Genomic DNA, 23,116 nt, shown 5'->3' with positions numbered 1-23,116 from the left:
TATTTTGTTAGGATGCATATATTATGATTTGCTTTTTTCAAGCTACTTCAATTTTTGTTTCATATCTCACTGTCCAATGTTATGTGATTTGTACTACAGTGATATTGGATTTCCCATGGCAATTCCTGATTCATATTTGGCATTAAATTATTTTAGGAAAAAAAATAATTTCCAGTACAGACAAGCATGCACCTTTGAAGAAATTTAAGAGCTAAAAACAGGAACAACCCTTAGTTGTCAAATTTTACATGAAATGGATGAAGAGCGCCCTCTATACAACAGTGCCCTCTGTTGCTCAAGCAGTTCAAAATATTCATTTTGACTTTTGTGTTGCAAAGCATGAACAACTAAATCAACCTCTGATTGGCATTATTTCCATCAACAGCATAATCGGTATCTCACTGTTATTCAAAAAGCCAAATCATGATTTATGTCATTGCACTATCTGAAAGTAAGGGAAACCCAGCAAATTTCTGGAAAAAGGTTCAATCATTCTATTTCATCCTTACCTAATGAAATTGTGCAAGGTTCTTCTATTATCTCTGATGGAAAGAATATGCGTTCAACAAATCCTTTGTTTCATCAAGTTATATATTTGAAAATACCAGATTTCTGTAAACAGTCTCTGATCATAGTTCCTCTTGTTGGGAAGGCAATTTGGGCACTCAGACCTTTTCATTTAGGCCATTTACTAATATTGAAGTGATGAATGCCCTTTGTTCTATCGATCGTAAAAAGGCCACTGGGGCTGACCAACAAGGCTTCTATTATTAGCAACTCCGTTATTAGTTGAATGCTTATCTTGTATTTTTATTTTGACAGCCGAAGTAGAAAGCATCCCAGACTCTTGGAAACTACCTTATGTATTACCTCTGCATAAAGGGGGTCAGCATAATGAGTTAATAACTTTCAACCTATTTCTTTCATGACTAGCTAAAGTGTTAGAGATATTATTGAATGATCAGGTGAGAGCATTTTTATGTCAACACTTCATTTTAAAATCTTATCACTCTGGATTTAGACCTGGGCATAGTACTGTAACGGCTACATCGAAAGTTTTGAATGACATTGCTAGTGCATTAGATCAAAAGCAGAATTATGACGCTCTTTTCATTGATTTATCTATGGCATTTAATACAGTTGATCATTAAATTCTTCTGAAATGCCTTAAATCTATTGGATTTTGCTCCATTAGGGGTGTGCCCGATTACAAATACATTACTTAGCAAAGCACAAATAGTGTTTTTTTGTTGTTTTTTTTTACAAATATTTGTTTCATACAAATATTTTTAAAATTATTTGTTTTCGGGGGAAAAAAAACAATAAACATGTCAAATACCAGCATGCAGGTCAGTTATATTGTTATCTCAGTCTCTGTCCTCTGCTCTGCTGTTACATCTATCAGCAGGTCTCAACGAGGGGAGTCACATCCACCTGCTACATGACGCACATTTCCTTATTTGGACATCACTCCTGGAGTTGGGGGGTTCCCCAGAGATGAAGCTGAGCTACTGACACATTTGAAGTGCTTACAAGGGACTCTCCATAACCTGTTGTTCCCCTTCTCCTTTCCACAAAGTTAGGTTGTAAAAAATAGGCTATAAATGCTGTTGGCAATAATCGCTGTTGAAGTTCCTCCCTACACATTACACGGTGTGCTGTCTCTGTGTTATGGTTGTATAAATAGGTAAAGGTCTGTCTGTAATGAGGCAACGAGTAAAGTTTTAGCTCAGTAGTCATTGCAATTGTCTACGATCTGGGAGACTCCATTTTGAGACCCGTTGTGGGGACCTCCGTCATAAGGTAGTTTATTCATGAACACTTATTGTAACACTTTAGTTTTCCAAAATTAAAAGCATAATAAAAACAAAAACAGGATTTTTAAGCCTCTTTCCACTTTTATTCAAATACAAACCCAAATACAATTAATTTTGCTGCCTCAACAAATATAGATACAAATACTGGGCTCTCTGCACATCCCTATGCGCCACACAAGTGGAACAAATTGCAAAAGCTTGCTAAAATGGAAGAGTTGATCCTTTACATTCATTTCAATGGTCTTTCAAAGGCTTCGGGCAGATTTAACACAGTGTGAATATACGTGTTTTCTATGAATGATGTTGATGTCTTTGGTTGAATGTCTTTGAATGTCATCTCTGTTTGTATGTTTGCTGTAAATCTTGCTGTTTGTTACTTTGAATTTGTACACTGTAAATTTGTTTTTGTTGTTTTTGTTTTTATTTTCTGTATGTTCTGTATTCAGGGTGGCCTTGGAAAAGAGAACATGCTCCTAATGGCCCCTTCCTGCAGAAATAAAGGTTAACAATTTTGTGTATAAGAAAAATTCAAATAAATAAATCACAAACAAAAAACCAATACAAATTATGCAAAGACTCATATTTGTCCAAGACAGATTAACAAATTAATTAGTTTGTGGATTGAATAAGAGATGGCCTTCGTTAATTCCTTCCCCAAATGTTTGATGAATAATCATATATTCAATTCCTTATAGACTTACTCCTCACATTTTGAAATGATACAACATAATTTCTGAAATATTCAATTATCAGTCTCTGCATCCATCCACCTATCTATCCTATCCATCTGTCCAACCATTCATGCACTGCGTGACCCTCCATTCAGTAATTTTACAGATGCACTGCAGACATACTGTAACACCACCCAACATGTATCCTGTATTCAGGCCTTTCAAGCTCTTCATATGCCAGAGTAAGCATTATCCTCCCTTCCACTTCTTCTTCATGTATGTCAGACCTACATATCCCTGTAAAGGTAGGTCTATCCCCTCACCAACACATCATAAATTCTTCAGAAGCCTGAACGCCTCTGAACGTCGCTCTGTTATTTCCAGATGTCCCTAAATATTCATGCTGGCTGGGTTTGGACTATGACGGGGGCTGTGGCCCTGTTTGGATGTCTCTTTTTATTAAACATGATTTATTAACGCCACACTTACTGTACTGTAGAGCCCCTCAGCCCTAATGGTGTGTTTCTTTATGAATGCCCATAAATGTTTCAACAGGAGAAAAATAAAATGATAAAAGGCAAGGATACCTTGTAAATCTTATTAGCGTAGCAGGGAGGGAATGACCTGGAGTATTTTGGGGAGGGCGAAGGTATTGCATGAGTGTGTAGGTATGTATCTGTGGATAAGAGGAAAATCATAAAATATCTATGTATAAATATATATGTATATTTACATGAAGCGTGACTGTGGTTTCCATGGCAATGGAAAAGATCCCTTTCCTTGGGGAAAAAAAGAAAAGAAAAAGTAAAATAAGAACTTATCAATCCAGTTCTCTGCTCTCCTTTTTCAGGCACTCACACAGACAGAAACTGAGCACAGCAGAGTACTGTGTGTGTAAGTAAATATGCATGTATATCTATGTGTGTGAATGTCCCTGAATGTTTCTGAAGTAGTCATGTGAGCAAAGTGGAGTTAGTCTCTCGCTGCAAGTCTCTCGTCAGTCTCAACATTGTTGTGTTTTATCAAAGCTACTCTGGAACAACCTGCAGTATGAGCAAGAAAGATATAAATGTGTAATCCACTTCAAAGTGGAAGAGAAATCATGTTGTATACATATATTTTCTTACAGCACATGGGCTCTTTAATGTCTAAACAATAAAGCACAGATATAGAAACCAGCCCGGCTTGTCTGTGTTAGATGCTCCTGATGAGGATTCATTTCAGTTACTCATTCAAAAATACATTAAAAATCAGTCATCAGTTAATTATATTTCTGATGACTTTGAAATGTTTCTATTTCTTATTTTTTCTACATTTGTCATGTACTTGTTGCTGTGGTGTTTCTCCACTGCTCAAATGTCCAGAGACCACTTGTTGGTCACATTGTGTGGGTGGCACTGCAATGTCTTTTTTCATCATTTTTAAAATTTGAATTTCTGCATGTGGCGCTGTTTTCATTGCCTGTTCAGCGATGGAAGATATTATCGTAAACTCCCACTTCTTCTTTAAACAAATGGATTTTCCTGCTGTTAGAAATATTTTCCAACGGCACATGCATCACACTCAGTTTACAGAAATGCACAAATGCTTTAATGTGTACTGTGCTGGGAATCATTACTTGCTGATAGAAAAAAACACAACAAAAGATTAATTTATATGACAATGCCGCTGATAATTACATTAAAATAAGTGGAAATAATCACTTTGAAGTGTGAGCTGTCTGGTTTGAAAATATTAACTGGTGGTTTGAAAATTAAATTAATTACATATTAAAAACAAGAGAAAAAATCTCAATGTCAAGAATGTTTCTCTTCTTAAAAGAGAAATATGAACTGTGGACTTAAATATGAGACTGATTTGATGGAGTCATGTGGGTACACCGAGCAAGATGGCAGCACAGTATACGAGCTCTGCTCACCAATATTTATATCAGTTTAGTAGATGATAATCCACACCTATTGGTAAAATCATTTTCCTTGGCATTTACAACACATACTTGAGTAGTCTGGAGAAGTTCTCTGAACCCCAATTGCAACCACACTTAAGTATTTCAAAGAAACGATAATGAGCCGCATGGCTACCAGAGAAACCCCTCCCTCGACAGAAGAGAAGGCAGGGTCAGATCATTTTGGCAGAAGACTTCAGTCACGTTCCAGAGGCTTTTTTAGATAGGAGTACATTTAGTGGCACAGTAATGCCTAAGGATAGAGCTGCAATACATATGATCAGTGAGGATATGGGCTTGGTGGATATCTGGCGATTGATAAATCCCAGTAAAAGGGAACATACTTTCTGCTCACACCGCCACAAATCTTATTCTATAATGGATATGTTTTTGATTTCAAACACTATTATAAAACAAGTTGCAAACTGTAAAATAAATGCAATGGCTCTTTCAGATCATGCAGCATTAGAGTTCGGTATTGATATAAATACTGACACAGAGAAAAAAGGTAAATGGAGAATGGATACATCGTTATTACGAGATGAGACCTTTAACTTATTGTTGAAGGAGGATCTTAAATCTTAAATCAATCAATCTTAAATGAATGCTGGCAGCACAGATACAAAAGCAATGGAATGGGAAGTATCAAAAGCTTACGTTATGGGGAAAATGATAGCACATGCATCTAAAGAGAAAAAAAGAGGACATGAAGAGAATAAAAGAATTGGAAACTGAAATTAGAAATCAGGAAATAGAACTATCAAAACATTTTACACATAAGTTATGTCAAGATATATGTAAGCTTAAGTTTTAATTGCAGGAAATTTATCATTAAAAAGTTCAATATGCTTTATTTAGGCTTGGGACAACTTTCTATGAAGGGGGAGAGAAAACAGGCAAGCTATTTGCTAGACAACTAAAGCAACAAAATGCCTATAATGTAATAGCAGCAATTGGCAAGATGGTACAATAGTTTCTTCAACAAAGGAAATAAAAAAGGTCCAACAGCAGTTTTATAAAGAACTATACACATTGGACATTGATCTGCCTGGATTTTCATCAACAGATGGAATTATTACACAGCCCAATAACAGAATGAGATCAGGAATGTTGTGTCGTACATACAAAAGATATATAATCATGCTTTTATATTAGGATCTCTCCCCCTGACATTCAACAAGGCCTTAATATCAGTAATACCTAAAAAAGACAGACACAACAAACCTTTCTAATTTTTGACCTTTAAAGGTTCCATACATAAGAATTTACATGTATTAATCGTTTTTTATTGCTAATGACTGAACGGGTTGCAACGGAACTTAAAAAATGAGACCATCCCCGACTTTGTCTGTTGGGTATATCAGCCTGTGGAACCGGGCTGGATTTTCTGCAAACATCCAACAGATTTTTGTGCCCTCCAGAATACCTTGCCTCTCTTCCACTAACATCAACAAACGACCGGCATCTGCCACAAAAAAAAAATGGTGCTATCCGAATAGAAACACCCTGTAGATATTAGCTCTCCAGTTAATGAGGTGGCTATCTGCCTCCGCCAACCACTAAACATTTCACAACAAAACACGTTGATCCCCGGCCACAGTTTGCTGAACCTACCGGTGTTTAGTAAACAGGATTGGTAAAAAAAAATGTTGGCGGTTTGCAGGTCGGGTCAGGTTTGGGTGGTTGATTAACAAATTTTTTTGTGGGTTGGGTGGTGCGGATTGGCTCTCACTGGCCAGGGGGGAGTGTGAGATGCTTTGGAGAAACACAGTGCAAAACCATTAACTGTATATAAATATGGACGTCATGACAGCTTGCGAAAGTGAAGCCAAAACATCTGGATCACCCCCTGGTGGCTGGCTGTAGTATAGGTCATAAATCACACCCCCTCCATGTTAGAGGATGGGACATGAGCCAAACTGAAAAATCAAAGTACACGACAAATAAATTCTTCCCAAAGATGGTTTCTGTCATTTTAGGTAGTTCTCATCACACTGATGTTTGTCCAAGTACTCATTTTTCTGATAGGTTGTTTTTAATTAGTTATTTGATTATATAAAAAGGGGGTGTGACATCATAATTGACAGCAGTGACAGCCGCTCTCAAACCTTCGTCAGGCAGCGGGGTGGCTGAGGGGGGGTGTCCCGCAGGCCGTCCGACTCTACTGCACAGACTCTGGCTCCAAATGACATCACACAAGCAAGATGGAACCTCCTGGAAAGGAGATATTTTGGCTTCACTTTTGCATAGCAGTAGGAAGACAAGTGGGTGGGTGTTAAAAGTAAGTCCATATTTATATACAATCAATGTGCAAAACACAACGTTAGAGATTTTTTATGTTATTATGAGAAGTGTAAGCGAGGAAAAAGACATCACCTGCAATAGTCTCACACTGCTGCTAGCTCTGTGAGTGAGCATGCACATGAGGAGCAGGATGCTGACTGCAGCTCACTTAACCGCCACCGGTGTCACTAATGAGAAGGAATTTCTGATTCCTACACATAGAACCTTTAAGTCTGATTAAACTGGATTGCAAGATTTTAACGAAGATCTTGGCCTTATGCCTGGAAAAGGCATTACCAAGCATTATACAACCTGATCAAGTAGGATTTATGAAAAATAGGTCATCAATGGACAACATGAGAAGATTATTACATTTGAGTTGGTTGAAGCAGACAGAATTCAGTGGGAATTCAATGGGAGAACAGTGTTCAATGGGAATTTTTATTTGCAGCCTTGTCATATTTTGGATTTGGACCAAATTTTATTAAATGGATTAAAACATTATACAAAAACCCAAAGGCAGCGGTGATAACCAATTGTGTAATCTCACCTCAGTACATGCAAATATTAGGAACAGAGGAGGCCTAGGGTTAACAGATTCAAGATTATACTATATTTCCTTTGAAATGGCCAAAATAGCCAAACACCGGAATAAAGATAACCAGTTAGAGTGGGTGGGTGTTAAAAGTAAGCTGTCATTCTCATTTACCCCTATTGATAGATAATCCCAGTGTTAACATAATGTATTGAATCCCATCATGTCTCACTCCAAAGAGATCTGGATCAAAATACATAAATGTATTAATTATCATGTTGTAAACAATTATATTCCTCCGTATGGCATATGATTAGCATCAGAAAGACACCAGTATATTGGAGGAAGTGGCACCTCAATGGGTTATGTAATATTGCTGATTTATATGAAGAGGGTGTGTTTATGTCATACTCTGACATAATAAGAAAATATAATCTTAGGGGAAGAGAACATTTTTGGTATCTATAAATCAGGCACTGTATTACATCCAGAATCCAGTACAATGATGCAAACAACATCATGGACTATTTCACACTACCTGAGGAGCGCCATCAAGCTTCTGTATTTTATAGAACAACCAACCAACTGCTCAGCGATGACTGTAAGAGCTTAAAACTATTGTGGGAAAAAGATTTGGGATGTGTAATAGAGGAAGAGGAATGGCTGAAAATTATATCCAATAATGGGAAATACATAAGGGAAGCTGAAGGGAAATTCACCTAATATTAAATATACACAGATATTATTGGACACCAATAAGACTCAGTAGAATGGGTTTAATAAATAGCAGTTTGTTTTGGAAGTGTCAGAAAGACACTGCATTTGTGAATGCCCAATCATTCAACCCTTCTGGAGAACAACTTTGGAATATTTGAGCAATTGGTTGGGAAGGAAATTACCACTATCTCCAAGATTACCATTATTATCACTGGAACACACCCAAATCTCCAGAATTAGAAGAATGGGCAAACAACATGATAAAAACAGCCTCATATGAGCATATGCTACATATAACAGGATGAATAACAGAAACAAAAGTAAGGCACCAGTTTGGGATCTTTTCTGGACTCATAGCACATGACTGATAAGCCTGTAGTATGAACCTTGTCTCCAGATAGTAAATAATATAATCTGCTGCATGGATATTCCTCCTAATTATGTTATTATTAGTATGTCCCTTATACTACTGATTTTATTTATTTTGTATTTTTTGTTTTTTATGCCACTGACATTACATGCATTATAAGCAACAAGGAATGTCTAACAATGTGAAACACTGTATTGTTATGTAGCAAAGATAAAAGCAATAAAAATTTGAATTACAAAAAAAGAGAATGGCTTGTTTAAATACATATTTAGCTGAAGCACGTGCACACACCTGCATACTAACAGTGCCTATCTGAAGCTGTCAGACTCTCTCTGAGGGCCACAGTTTTAAGCGAGGTCTGCATCAGCACTGAACACAGCGTCAACAACGAGCAAATCCAGCAGCAGAAAAAGACAGCAGCAACAATAACGGCAGCGGCAGCGTAAGTCTTGTCATCTCCGCTTGCCTCTCTCAAGGCTCCTCATGAGAGTTGGACCCAGGAAGCATACACGCCTCTGCGGCTCACCATATGTTGGAGAGCCCTTCATATTCTGTCTGGCTTTTTCTCTCTCTTAGCACCCCATGGGAAAATGTCACGGCTGTAATGAAGGTTAGCCTGCTTATTGAGGATTAGGCGGAGGCCCACTCCTTCTCTGTCTGTGTCTCAATTAGACCTCGGATCAATGGCATTATAGGCCCAGATGAATAACCACAGAGTCACGTTGATCCCAGTGCCAAAAGTTTAGGCTGACCAGTTAAGCAAACAAATAGAATGATGCAAACTCTGGAGAAAATACTGCACTTTTTGTGTTTCTACACAACCAGTAACTTATATTATTTCAAAAAGAATTCAAATGACTAATTCTGCTATAAAATTCATAGAATCGCTGTTCAATGGAAACCATATACATGTATCTCCACATTTGGTGATAATGAGTCTTAAAGATAAAGTGAAGGATTAAGCGTTCCTTTATGCCTTGAAAAAATGTCCTATTTCTTAAGAAAAATAAACCATAAAAAAAATCCATTGGATTGCCTGAAAAATATATTGTCAAAAAGCTGAAACCAGAGATGTTTCCTAGTCTGTGAATAGTTCACATTTTGGAGATAGATTGACTTAACAGGGCATTGAAGTTAGCGTTTTGATGCAAATATATGTATGTTTTATGATTTGTAATGTTCTTGTTCTTTCATTTTTAATGCTTTAACATTATAATTTATACTTTAATCAACAGTATAAAACAGTGGTTATTATTTTAATTTGCCACTTAAATAAAAAATGGAAAAACTGAAATAATAATTCTGGACACTCTCAATGAACAGACACAACTTGGGCTTAAATTGGCACATTACATTTATGCATTTTCAAGGATTATGCCAAACAGACCTGGCACATTTTCATGGGTTGTTTTGTAGCCCAGACATAATGTTCCGGCGAGGTGGAAGTGTTTAACTTATGTTTGAGTAATTCACCACTTTATTTCACACATGATCTCCACTGTTGGTATATTAAAAACATGTACAAGCCAGTAGGTAATTAGGTAAAAATCCTGCTATACTTCATATTCCTATTTACCATTCAATGCCTCTTAGTGTGTATGACAAAAGTTCTTCCCGTGGTTTGCAATTTGCATCCATGAATTTTAATCTGTGTGGCACATTATGCAGCATATATTATGTAGGGATTTTATGGATTTTCAGAATATACAGGGTCCTCAATAAAATGACTGCAAGAGACACTAAGTGAAGGCTACACCCTTTTTCAAATTCACACCATCCAAGCCTATAAACACAAGTGTTAATTCAAAACAGTGCTGAAGACTGATTTCCTTTGAAAATGCACATATGTTGTGAATGGAATGTGGAATGCAACTAAACTTTTTATTCAGCTCACATATTGGAAAAAAGCAGCCATTCAAATGCCAACTGTGTTTGTGTTTGTATTGACTGTATAGTCGGCATCAATACAACCACAACGTGTAAATTCTTTGCCTTGAAAATTTAAGCGACTGCGTTTATTATTTGTGTGTCTTCATAACAATAAAGAACACAGGAATGTCATCGGACACAAACTAATGGCACAGAAAAAAATACCCTGTTTGACAGAGAAGAATCAGGACATTACTGGGAATCAAACATGATAGAAAATTCAGCGATTACTGTAATATGAATCAACACACAAAAAAGCATTCTGTATGTGTGTGTGTGCTTATCATTTTGGTGGTGGTGGTGATGGGGGATGGGGGTGCTCAGACATCTGTCACAACAATTCACATCGTTATCAGTTTCCCTTTGTTTTCACCTTGAAGTTTTGGGAGAATGCGTTTCAGGCATATGGCGCCAACCCCACCCTCTGCCACACACGCACACACACACACACACACACACACACACACACACCAACACCAAGCACCAACACGTACTCTCACATCACATTGATATTCTGTACAGTGTAGCAGTAGGGAACCACCAAAACTGTGCTGGCATTATCGAATTTCACTGCAAATAGGTATTTACACCATGCATCATCTAGTGACAGTAAACATGTGTGCCAAACTGATGCTATGGTAAGTGCATCTGAATTAGTGTGAAGGGCTGTGCAGATAGCATCTGAGTGGGTGCTGAGAGAGAGAGAGAGAGAGAGAGAGAGAGAGAGAGAGAGAAAGTCAGAATGAGAAAAAGAGCGAGGGTGATGGAGACAGAAATCTGGTGAGCGATTCCTAACTAGTATGGAAAATGGCCTTGGTGGGTGACGGCAGCAGTGCAGGACTCTAAAATGGTTAGAGTGTGAAAAACTGTGATCTGAATACAATACAACAACTTATCAGCTGGTCCAGTGATGACAGAGAGCTGTTACTGTGCAGGTTTGAATGGAGCTGTTTACTATGTAAGTGGATCTGAGGTTGCATGTTTTTTCCTTCATACAATCTCCATTCTAGTCAACTTTATTGCCTTGTATGTAACGTTCAAACATGGTTTCCTAAAATTAGTCTACAAAAATGCCAATACAAACTAAAATAATTCAGATTTATCACACAACTCTGCATCAGTAGAGGTGTGAACACGATGAAATAAAAACAAACATGTTTGGGTGTAAAAACAAGATGTACCAAACTCTAACCTGAAATGGTTTGGGGTTGAGACAGCTCTTTGGTCCAGACCTCTGCTTCCACCGTGACCTACTGACGTTCAGCTGGAGAGGAAAGGCTCACCACGTCTCCTCCAAACTCATTTTCTACACAGAGGGAAGAAGATGGAGAACATGCATCATTTAAATCATTTCCAGAACAATCACATTCACACACATCCATGACAGGATCTGAAATTTCCTCCTCTCCTTTAATTCCAAGCTCATGAATAGTCATATAGCATCAGCTATGCGGCACATGCCGAAGCGAACGTTGATTTCTGCCATAACGACGGCCGCTTGTCGTGTGCGATAGGCTTGGCAACATGGGGTAATTAGCTAGATCTATCATCTTCTGCAGGAAGTGGGGACAAATATAGCTAATGATCCGTGCCTGCCTCCATGATTTCTCTCCTCAGCTCTCCATCCTTCGCTGAGTTAGAGGGGGAGAGGAAATGGGGGTGGGGGGGGGTGGTTAGGGGTGGAATGTGGGAGAAGATCGGGTAAAGGGGTCGATTTCCCACTCTGTCAAAAAAAAAAGGTGAAATAACCTGAGACACAGAGAGAGATGAAGAAGGAGAAAGGAAAAGAGATGGAGGTGTGAGTGAACATGTGCACTCAAACACTGCCCACCCGTCTCTCTCTCTCTTCCTTTCTCCTTTCCATCCGCTGCTGCTAATTGAGAGAATGTATGGTAGAGAACAGATGAGGTGTTGATGGTGTATAGGGACCATCACAAAGAATGAAGGCCCCCATAGGGAGCCTACCAGACGGCCCATAACACATATACACACACATACACACACCACAGTCATTCACAACTTATCTCAAAGCAGCTTAAATCAAAACAATAGCCGGTCCCTTAGGACAAACACAACCATAGGCATAGAGTGAGTGCTCAGAGTGCCTGTTGTGTGTTATGTAAAAGGAGCGGCAGTGGTTACATGCATAAGCGGACTTTACTTTGAAACAACAGGGGGTCTTTTTCTGCCCTTCATCACATACAAGCACGCACACACATACCTCTGTTTTCCACCTTTTTTTGTCCACTCCCTTTGTAGTGTGAATAATAAGCATGGCCGAGCTGGAAACAGTGTGAGCGAGTTGTAAGGGGATAGCGCAAACAACTCTGAAAATGGCTATTAATGTGAAACCCTAATGTGAAACAATGGGCCACTCAAACTACATTTTCATATTACGATTATGGTCCTGCTGTCTTTTATGTTTTTGAAAACAGCATCAAAGGCTGGTTCGTACTTGATTACAGCCACTGGTGCACCTCTAAAACATTTTCATTCACAAAAAACAACATGGCTGTAAAGCAAAGTCAAAGTGCTTTTGGGCATGGGTGGCGCTACGTGAAAATGTAGAAATTCAGATTAAATAGTGGCTCAGCTGGTTAAAGGAACACTCTTGTGGCTATGGTAAATGGATTGCAGTTATATAGCACCTTTCTAGTCTTCTAACCATTCAAAGCACTTTTACACGACATACCATATTCACCCATTTACACACATGTTCATTTGCTGATGGCAGAGGCTGCCATGTAAGGGGCTTGCTAATCAGGAGGAGTTTCTAATCATTCACACATTCATCTTGCCCAAGGACACTTCAACATGCGGAATTGAGGAACCACTGACCTTCTGATTACTGGATGACCCGCTCTACCTCTGAGCCACAGCCACCCTCCATGTCAGCACAGACTATGTACTGTATTTGACAAAATCCAAAGTAGGTTATGTGAATGATTTAAGCAAAATTTGTTACACAATTCCACCTGTTTCTACCCCATAAAAAACAGGCAACTCCCAAACACACACACACACACTCATCCCTGGCCTCTTGGTCATTATAATCAGAGTGTAAGTGATGGGTCTGTCCTCTGATGAAGGTCTTCATGTGGAGGCTGATGACAAATCACAGCTCTCTGACTCTTCATCAGGACACATCCCACATTCCCCTGGTGTGTGTGTGTGTGTGTGTGTGTGCGCACACGCTCATGCATGTGTGTGTGTGTAACAGTCAAAGACAGAGGGGTGGGGGGGAGGGGTGACAAAAAAGAGTGAAAGAGAGAAAGACAAATGGAAATTGGCAAAGTGTGAGTACTATGGACAACAGAAAAAGATACAATACAACAATACAGCATACTGTGGCTGTGTACAATAGGTGTGTGTGTTTGTGTATGGTATTCCAGTCATGCAGTCGAGGTGCTAGTCTGCCAGTTTCAGCACCAAGGACAGTGACAGACAGCACAGCAAGGGAAGAAGAATAGGCCTTCAACTGCAATGGGAGCACACACACAGGAAGGCAAACACACACAAATATGCACACACATATAGACCAAGGACTGGTAGACTTCTTCTCAGCCCAGGATCCTACAAGTGTGTGTGTGTGAATGTGTGTGTGTGTGTGTGTGTGTGTGTGTGTGTATGTGTGTGTGAGATTTTCTCGCAGTATATTCCTTAGAGAATAAGAGGGGACCATGCCTGCCCTTTACTGGGCCCCCATACAGTATCTATCAAAGCTATTGTACACACTGTAAATATCCTTGGAAGACTGGCTGCTCTGGCACACACACACACACGCACACACACGCACGCACGCACACACACACACACACACACACTGTAATGAAAACCCTATTGTGTGGTTATGTACACTGCGGTATGAAAAGTGGGCTGTGATGTCCGCTGTGGCATTTTCTATGACACATACAGGTACTGGACATGACAGGCATTTAAAATACACACAGATACACACACAGAAAAATCACCCATCATATACAGAAACACACATATGGCACTTGAGGACAAGGGGGCACACACAAATAAGCACATATTACAAGAGAGACGAATGCTTTATTCATGTGATGTGGATGCACACACACACACACATACACACACATACACACACACACACAGCAATCTCCTTCTCCCAGGCTCTGAGAGTGACTGGGGCTGCCTGACCTACATTCTACCAGATATGTATACAGGCAGAGAGGAGATGAAATCTCTCTCTCTATTTCTCTCCCTCTCTCTGTTCCATATCCTGTGTTCTTTTCACTGCCTGTTCATTGCCTCTTGGACACACACATACACACATGTACACACAATGTAGGTGAAGAAGCTATGAAGATTTCTTGGTCTGAATCTGAATGTCCTCATGCTGCAGATGAAACTGGCATTGTCACGGTATAGCTTCATGTGTTTGAGGAGTTTCTGACCATGTTGAGAGTCGAACTGCAGTGTCTCTTGTAAACATAAATAAAATATTTACAGCCCTAACAGTACTGCAAGTCAAGCACAAGTCCAAAAGCCAGCTTCTTTGTGAAACAAATTGTGAGATGAGAAAGGTGGGTGATAGAGTGCTGGTTAAAAACAAGATAACTTGACGAAGAGAACAAAAATGAATGTGTGTGTGTGTGCAAATGTATGTTTATTGGTCTGGTGTGTTAGCTAGAGAGCAGGAGATTAGATTGGTCTGATAATAAAGCCAGCTGGCACCTTTATCTGTTTCTCCTCACACTGTTCTGTGGGAATCAGTGCTTCCACTGGACTGGACTGCAAACACAAAGTAAGATGACAGGAAACAGTACACATATCATTTCTGACTTAAGGGGATCATTTCAACCCAAACCCCTCTGCCTCCTAATACAGTGGGAGCACAGAGTTGTACAGAGGGCAGATCCACTGCCATGATTCATAGCCACATCTTGGCTATTTTTGGTTGTTTCAGGTGGCAGTGTGCTCAGAGTGTCTATTCAGGAGTCCAGTCAATGACCAGACAGCACCAGAGGTTAGTAATTCAAAAGCTTTTCAGTTTAAAAAAAAACTGATCCACTATATCCCTAAACTAAACCACCCCAACCCTTTAATCCCAGAGAGGCATTACACTGACCACAATGTCAAAACAATGATACAGCAGAAACCAACTGAAAAAATCCCATGACCCTGCATCTAGACAACTTTAATATTACTGAAATTTTCTAACAAATCCTCTTGTGGGCAGGCAGCACAACAAAAGCATGTGAAATACAGTTTCAGTGTTTTTGTAACACTGGCCTATAGGAGGTGATACATGGAGCCCTGAAGTGTTCAGTTTTAAATAAATAAATAAATAAGTTATAAATAAATACATAAATATTTTAAATTAATTTGCAAAGCAAGTATGATGGGGTCCAAGCACTCTATGTAACTGGGAACCAAAGGTGAACCTCTTTGTTTAGGTACTGTTTGCTGCAATAGACTTAACCCCAAAAGGTAGGAAAACATGTTTACATCAACTTGTGAAGGTGTAGAATAATAGATGCTAATAATGTGTTAATAATGTCACTTTTCATGACAGTGGGATTGTCACCAGGGCCTGCCCTCTAAGTTTTAAGCCAAGCACATGCCCCCAACCTCTCTAACCAATGGGAAAGACTGTCCTTTAGTTGTTCACAGAGTTGTGTCTTTCTCTGTACATCTTTAAAATCGAAGCACTGCAGAGGTAACTCTGCATTAACCATCTGCTGCTGTTAACACTGGCTATTTAGTGTCATGTCTAAGTAACAGGTTTACAAATTAACCTAGCTAGTTAGCTGGCTAGGTAGGTAGCATAGTAGCTTTGTTAAACTAAATAAAAGCAGAGGTTAGTTTTTCTGTCTTTGCATTTAATGCATTTGCAGCAACAGCCAGTTGGTTGATTTAGTTTACTTTTTCAATGGGAAAAAAATTGTAAAAGGTCATTCTGAAAAGAAACAGACTTTGGAAAATAAATCAAAATAAAATAAAAATGAACAAAATGAAGTTGAGAGAGCCACTCAAGTTTTAATAAAATATTAGAAATTAATTCTAACTATATTTCACTCTATGTATTAATCTGATTATTTATTTCACAGTGTTTTATTTATTTATTTATTTAATACTGAACACTTTGGGTTCCATAGTAAACTGTCCAGTCCACTTTATCCTCCACCAGTAAATAGTATCACCTCACAAAATAATTACGCTACAAGAAAGTACATTCCTTGATAAAACAGACAATTCTGGGTAATGAGTGGATCATAAGAATCAATATTCCAAGTGCTCCAAATTCAAATTTGGTTAAAAAATAAATAAATAAATAAACTTAATTAAATTTGTAAAAATGGGGAAAAATTTGGGGGAAAAAAACCCCAAAACAAAAAATCTCCTGAAAATGCAGGCGGTGGGGCTGACTTGATTCTTTTTATTCTGTCACACTACTACATCTACTGTCAACTAACCATCCAATCCACACACTGGGCAAGAGATGGTTACACCCAGAATGCCCCAAAAACTAAATGAGTTTATGTTCAAGTGATGAAGCCCTCAAGCAGCCACAGGAATTATGGAGGAAACAGTGTGACCTTATTCTAAAGCAACAAAGTCCGCAGAGGAAGGAGGTGGGTGGATGGATGGGTCAACAAAACGGCAGATTTTAACACAGTAGTTAACACAATAGTTGTAACTATTGTGTCATTATTGTAACCATGGCAACCTACAGCCAATGATATATTTGTTTGTTGGATCTGGAGGGCTTGTTGCAGGATACATACACAGACAAAGACAATGCTAACCACAGAGCCACCTGTATGAAATCAACACATATCATGTTTTAACTGCGGGGTGATGTTTTGTTATCACAGTTAAAAAAAAAATTTTAAAAAAAGAAAAAGAATCTGCCTGTCGGTCTGAATCTCTCCCACAAAATATCACACACAGCAGTGTTGTCTGAGACACTGAAGTTCAAGGGTGAAAGAAGCTGTCAGGTAGTGAAGTGTACTGGCTCTTTATGACTTCCCTGCTCTTATCAAAGAGAAAGAGTGAGCCAAGGTAAAAGCAGTTTTCTGACCCGCTTTTCTCTTCAAGGACGTGAGAGATGGAACTGACCGCGCATGCATGACCTGCTGGGCTTCACTGTACTCACAAGCACAAACACACAAAGATACACAGTGACCACGCAAGCAGTCTGAGTCTCCTACTCCAACAAACTAAAAATAAAGGAATAAATGGCTACAATGCACAGAGGAACACATGCAGTGCACTCATTATTAGCTTGCCCCCTCCCGATAAGATACACGTACACACACATAGCTAAAAATGCACCCCCCCCCCACCCCTCTTCTTCCTCGAGGGAGGTGCCTCCTCCTCTGTAAGGGCAGAGAGAGGGGGAAATAACATCGAGCGAACCGCCGCCGCAATTACCCACAGTGGGGTAATCACCAGCACAATGCACTATGGGTTGACTGCCTGGGAGAGAGAGTGAAATACTCAGGTGAGGAGGGAAGCCAGACAGCAATCAGCCCAGCAGGAAGAGGAAGAGAGAGAGAGAGCGAGGGAAAGACAGAGAGAGGAGAGCAAAGGGCCATTCCTTTAATTTCCAAGGGAGAGCCAGGGCCTTAATTACTTGATGAGTCTACTCTCTCTTTCTCTCTCTCTCTCTTTCTCTCTGCTCTGTGGCTGTAAAAAGGTGTGTGTGTGTGTATGTGTGTGTGTATTACAGTGTGTACATGTGGCCCATTATCAGACTAGGAAGACTCCAATCACCTCTCAGCACACAGATACCGAGTGAAGAGAACAACACTGCAGTGAGGGAGAGAGACAGAGAGAAAGTGTGTGGTGGTGGTGGTGGTGGTGGGAGGGGGGGGGCAGACAGAGAGAGAGAGAGAGAAAGAGAGAGAGAGAGAGAGAGAGAGAGAGAGAGAGAGAGGGAGGTGATTTACGCCTTTAGAAGTGTTAACACCATCTCTCATCCCCAGCAGCTATAGAACACCAAGGTCGAGGAGTGAGACAGCCAAGACTTGAAATAGCCACAGGAAAACACAGAGCTGTACAGCACCTCTGCCTATAGAAAACTACACTATTCATGCCCACTGTTGTACATGATGCCATGAGGGAGCATTGAGCTGCTAGTGTGGCGACCTGCAGTATGTCCAGGGCTCTACATTGTTAGCATATTCAAGTGAAAATTAGAGTGTGAGAACACAAAAAAATGATTAAATGAGTGACTCTGATTCTGACACCTGATCAAGATTCACACAAAACAAAAACTACAACTCCCACAGCTGACATGGCACAGGGGTGACATTTCACTCTACAACTGGCTGCTTTCGGTTTCGTCTCGTCTAAGAGCGATGTACAAACATTCAGGTGACAGGCTTCTCATTTTTAGCTAGCCCCTGACTGTCACTTTCACCAGCTGAAAGTGTCAGATATTTACTGATAGCAGATTATATCAGCTGTAGCTACTTAGCACTAACTTTGTCACTGAAGACTAACATCACAGCCTCAATGATGGTGGGTGTGGACTTCAAACTTTCAACCAGAGAGGGCTGTAAAACACTATTTTTTTTTTTAGCTTGGTGTTGATGTAATCTTTAGCTTGACAAAACACCAAAATGAAACTTTTTGCTGAAAGATAATCTAAAGATAAATCCAAATAGATTTCATAAGGGATTTGTATGAAGCAGATTCAATACTGAATTCAGATTATAATGGATTTTTGCGGCTGATATTTATATTTAAGAGTTTAAAAATTTGATAAGGCTGATGGTCATTTCTACATACAGTAAACACATAACATAAATTACATTTTGGGCAGAAATCTGCATTTACAGTATAAGGGGATGCATTTAGAGCTGTAATGATTAGTTGATTAGTTGAACAACAGAAAATTAACTGTCAACCATTTAAAAAATCATTTAATCATCTTTCAAGTACAAATGCCAAATATTTTCTGGTTCCAGCTCCTCAAATGCTGTTTTCCTTGTCATAGCCTGTATGAGAGTAGATTGAATATCTTAGACCATTAGTCAGACAAAACAAGCCGTGGCGTCTGACAAATTGTAAATGCCATTTTTTCACTATTTTTTAACATCTCACAGAACAAACAATTAATTGATCACTAAATGAATCGATAGTGCAAATGATCGTTAGCTGTAGCACTAGTTGCATTAGTGAAGCACAATGGACCCCCTGTCCTTTGTCAGGTCTCCAGTACATCCTGTGTTTCAGAATTCTTAAGTAGTCTCTTGGTAAGATCAGTTTACCCCTTTTGCAGACTGTATTTATGCCCCTAAATGTTCAAGTATCAGGCCCTGACATGTAAAAAAATTATTGACTGACCAATAATAACATCTCTGCAGTTGTCAGTCATTGCTTCACTTGTCCTCACAAATTTCATTGTAAGCAGATTTGAATGTTGCTGGTGAATGATATTAGATCCTGAGAGTTTGGTTGGTGAACTGATACCTCTGCATGTGGCTGTCTGTCAATGAAGGCTGAATGCTTATTTACAGAGAAGACATATACAATCTTTCCTCACCAGACAGACGGCGGGATGAATCCAAAGAGGCAGTTTGGGGTATTATTGCAGTGAACGCCAAGCATCTTTGAAGGTTAGCTGTCTTTTATCACATCAGATGGGAGTTTAACCCTAAGCTATGCCAAACTGATGCTGTGTTGTAGAGCTTTGTCCCGGTTAATGAAATAGCTCCTTTTGTGTTGCTGTTGATGACATTTTCCAACATTTAGTTCTTGTGGCGTTGTCCTTCTCGTCATTCATATCAGACCTCCCTTATGAATTGGCAAAGACACCAGTGTGTGTACACATACTGTTACTGATGTATCAATGGATGTATGACTACATGGCAGTTTTGTGAGCATGTGTAGGCATGCTTGTATGTGCACGACTCTTTGTGTGTGTGTGTGTGTGTGTGTGTGTGTGTGTGTGTGTGTGTGTCTGATTGCACCCAGGTCTCAATGCACTGATGAGGTCTATTGTTCTCTTCTCTATTTTTTTCTCTATTTCTCCCTCCCCAAAACCCGTCTCTTTCTCTCCCTATCTCTCCTTCTTTCTCACTCACTCTCTTCATAACCCGACCCCCCCCCCACCCCCCCCTCCCCACCCCCCCGCTTAGCTGCCAGTGTCTACCCAGAATACAAATGATGCAGTCTGCAGATAGATAGATAGGGGTGTCTGTCACATGACCCTATATGTCCTGAGGCTTTACCCCGGGATGACAGCAGGCGCAGTGCACACATGTACACACACACACACACACACACACTCACACAAAGGTACCCACAGCTTGGCATGCTGTATCTCAGCATAGGCACTGAAGCAGGCAGGCAGGCAAATACAGACACACACAAACACACAGCATAGCTGGCATTCACATTCAGAGGTATACACACACTCGGGCAAGCTAATGGGCATACACACACTGAATCACCCCGGGGGAGCGAGCCAGAAAGAGAGAGAGAGAGAGAGAGAGAGAACACCCTGCTACTGTACACACATGCTGTCTCTCTTTCTTTCTCTTCCTCTGTCACACACACACAGAGTCTTACAGGAGAGATAGAAAAACACTGAATATCCCCCCCAATTCCATCCATCTCAAACACAGTCGCTCAGACACACATGCATATCTTCCTGTGGGAAGACACCCCACCCCTGTTTCTCACACAAACACATTCGTCACTGACAAGGCTCTACACAGTCACTGGGTATCCTGTGGCACCAAAAATAGCAGCCTAATAGAACAGAATAGAAAATGTCCCCTCACTCTCTACTCCAGTAGGACCTATATTTCCAGTGTAGGAGTCAAAGATGTTGGACAACATGAGGCAGGATTTGTTTCGATTTGAATGAATCACACAGTAATTCAAAATAGCTCCCTGAAAGCCAGAGAGCGTTCTCAGAGGTATACACATGACCAGAGCAGCTACTGCCCTGTCTGCAAGGTTCAGCCTGCCACTTCACAAGTCACTCCATAAATAAGTACAAACACAGAAAGACTGTCCATGAAAGTAGATTTATTCCTTCTGGCTTTGTCATTTTTATTCAGCAGTGGTTTTGAGTCACCACCGATAATGTTATTTTTCTTATAGGCTTTTATATATTAAACTACACATTATCAGCAAGCAGTGTTATTAGAGACTCTTATAATAAACCCAGCAGGCTAACACTCACCATCTAGGGCTGTTTGTCACTGAGATGTAAAACTGATTGTATGCTTAACATTGTGTCATTTATGGATCATATATTTGAATCTTATGAAAAACCTAAATAGAGTGCATAACTGTGTTCACATACTGTATATGCCTTGTTTAGTCCAGCTCAGGATCATTCCTCTCTCACTCTCCATGTCTTCTGTCTAAAGCATGCTATCATTTTAAATGTTTTGATAATATCACCAATATATCTGGGTTTTGGTTACCGCTACCAAAACTATACTTTTTTTTCTAAAAAAAAAAAAAAAAAAAAACAACAACAAAAAACAAATAATTTTTCATATAAAAAAGAAGCTGCATGAAAGCTTCATCTGAACAAAATACAGCCTAAAACTGACAAAGTGATTATTTCAGACAAAGAATAAGCAAAGCAGACTAGACTAGATATGAGTTTGTAAAAAGGGGAAAGTATGAATGTAGGCAATCATCAGGAGGCACATACATCCATGAATTTATGCAGGAGCTGGCTAACAATAATATGCACAAAAAGACTAAAATGCACTGCTATCTACAATATTTAGACAGTGAATGGTCTTGGTCAAGTAACTGTATGATAAATACCAGTCCTACCTCTATGTTTTAGTCTTTCTGTGTGGAATGTAAGTAGGAAAGTTCTTACCAATAGGACTACTCCCATTTGAACGTCTGTTATGTTGTTATAATACAGCCAAAAGAGCTCTGTGGAATATGTTCTGTTGTCATAGTGTGGTACTCTGTTTATGGCTAAATAAACTGTCTTTATCTTCTTTTTTGGCCTACTTTAAATCACAATATCTTAAATATTCCAAATAAAACACAACTCGTGTAATAAAAGTGTCCCACAATAATGTGTAAATATATTTCTACCAAGAATCAAACCCACAGCTCTCAGAGAAAATCTTAAAATCCAAGTGGAATAAAGGGATTCAAATTTCCTGCACATTATCAGACACCTCTAAAATGTCAGCTGCACTGGCACTTGTTTGGCTACTGTAGAGCTGATGTTGGCCGGCTCTGTACTCAGTGTATGAATAAGTGAGCACGGCGCCCATAAAAGCAGCATTTATTTGGACGTTACAGCTCACTCACTTGTCTTTAACCCAGTTAAGAGTATAGTGATTCAACCATGTCTAGTGTCACTGAAAAACATAGACCAAATCCTCAGGAAAGAAACAGGTGTTTAATGTGGCACTTGTAAATGAATTTTGATGCAGAGATCTACCAACAGCAAGTCACAGCCTCGTTTCAATAATTATCAGCTTGGCACTCAGTGCGCCGAGCACACATGCCCACACTGAAATACAAAGCTGAACAAACAATCATCTGCAAACGCGAACTGTGTGTATGTAAACGTACACGTAGACATACACTGTATGAATTTCTTGCGTGTACATGTGTTCATATGTGCCTGCTTTGTTTGTGTGTGTGTGTGTGTTTGGGTTCTTCCTCCGCATTCCTTTCTTTCCCCCTGTACTTCTTTTAACACCTGTTGTGAAATATGTATATGTGCATTTCTGGATTCTTGTCAGAAAACTTGTTATGTTGATATCACACTGAGTATTGCAGCTACATCAAGGTGACAGCTTGAGAAAAGGTGGGATGTTTTTTATGCAAATGGCTGTGAGAATGAAGATAGGTCTGAATAGAGCTGAAACA

The 23,116-nt window shown here is 39.5% G+C and overlaps 1 protein-coding gene across 2 annotated transcripts in view; it reads right to left on the bottom strand.

Moving 5' to 3' along the window:
- myt1lb (myelin transcription factor 1-like, b) overlaps positions 1-23,116 on the bottom strand; it is a 143,745-nt gene that overhangs the window by 68,860 nt on the left and 51,769 nt on the right. For both annotated transcript variants that reach the window (XM_044375586.1, XM_044375587.1), the window contains one exon: positions 11,460-11,573. The gene's annotated coding sequence lies outside the window, so the exon portion shown is untranslated. The remainder of the gene's footprint in view (positions 1-11,459; positions 11,574-23,116) is intronic.

This window comes from Thunnus albacares, chromosome 15, assembly GCF_914725855.1.
Source record: "Thunnus albacares chromosome 15, fThuAlb1.1, whole genome shotgun sequence".
In the NCBI taxonomy this organism is placed as follows: domain Eukaryota; kingdom Metazoa; phylum Chordata; class Actinopteri; order Scombriformes; family Scombridae; genus Thunnus; species Thunnus albacares.
This window is presented reverse-complemented; position numbering and strand designations above follow the sequence as displayed.